The sequence below is a fragment of the Egretta garzetta genome, unplaced genomic scaffold (assembly GCF_000687185.1).
Source record: "Egretta garzetta isolate BGI_Z169 unplaced genomic scaffold, ASM68718v1 scaffold593, whole genome shotgun sequence".
NCBI classification, from domain to species: Eukaryota; Metazoa; Chordata; class Aves; order Pelecaniformes; family Ardeidae; genus Egretta; species Egretta garzetta.
Genome location: NW_009259106.1, coordinates 907627 through 908723, shown reverse-complemented (window position 1 = coordinate 908723; position 1097 = coordinate 907627).

Here is a 1097-nt window from a genome sequence, read left to right as displayed (position 1 = left end):
TAGCATCCCATTCCCATGCTAGATTTTTTTCCTTTCTTCATGTCACTCAGAAAATAAACTTGGACCATAAACTCCTGGGAACAGGAGCTGTCATCTGTCCTTGCTCTCTGAAATGGCTTGCATGTTCTTAGTTATAGGAAATTAAATTATAAACAAAATTTAACCACTTCCTTTTTTTTTTTTGTTTGTATCATCTATAAATACATTCATTCTTTCATTTTTTTGAAGTGGTGGGCATCATGTGATGTTAGCTTCCTTAAACACTCACATTCCAATGGATTTAATGAGCGTTTGGGAGCCAGATGGCATACCATATTTTTTTCAAAACATTTTAAAGCGCACAACAGACAACTCGTGTTGACAGGAGCACTTCACTGAGGTGTCTGTAAAGCAAATGTGTTACTTGTTACTATTAGCAGAATAATTGTTTATGAAAGGCATCCTCAAATTCAGCAATGATTTGATGAAGTAAACAGAAATGAATTCTGCTATGTAAACACTGCACACTCAGCAGAAATGTTACCCACTTGTATAGGTTGCCTAAAATAATTATGATCTGAAATGCATGATGCAGTGTAGTTTTATGCAATGATAGTCACTGAAGTCCAGATTAAGGCAATTTTGCTTAAGTTAAATCTTCAGCCTGTGGGCAATATTATGGAGAAGGCTACGGCTGGAGACAATAAAGATGACTGTTTCTCTTTCCTGTAAGATGGAAAGAGAAGCATTCTTTCTCCTCTTTTCTATGAGGAAGAGAGAAAAACATGAAGGGAGAAACTGTGTAGAAGAAGGAAAAGATATAAAAGCAAAGGACTCTACTATTCTAGTTAAGATTGGTTGGAGCTGCAGGTACAGCTTAAAAAGTCATGCCTAATGAACCTTTTGCTGCAAAGAGTCAGCAGGGAGGAGAAGCCAGCTATCTAGTTTCGGGAAAATGAGCAGGGTCTTTGATAAGTGCTTGGTCTGCACTTATGCATCTTCTCCAGTTTAGTAGCTAAACTGTGAGAATTAGGAGGGAAATAGTAGAATCATAGAATCATAGAATGTTTCGGGTTGGAAGGGACCCCTAGAGGTCATCTAGTCCAATCCCCCTGCAG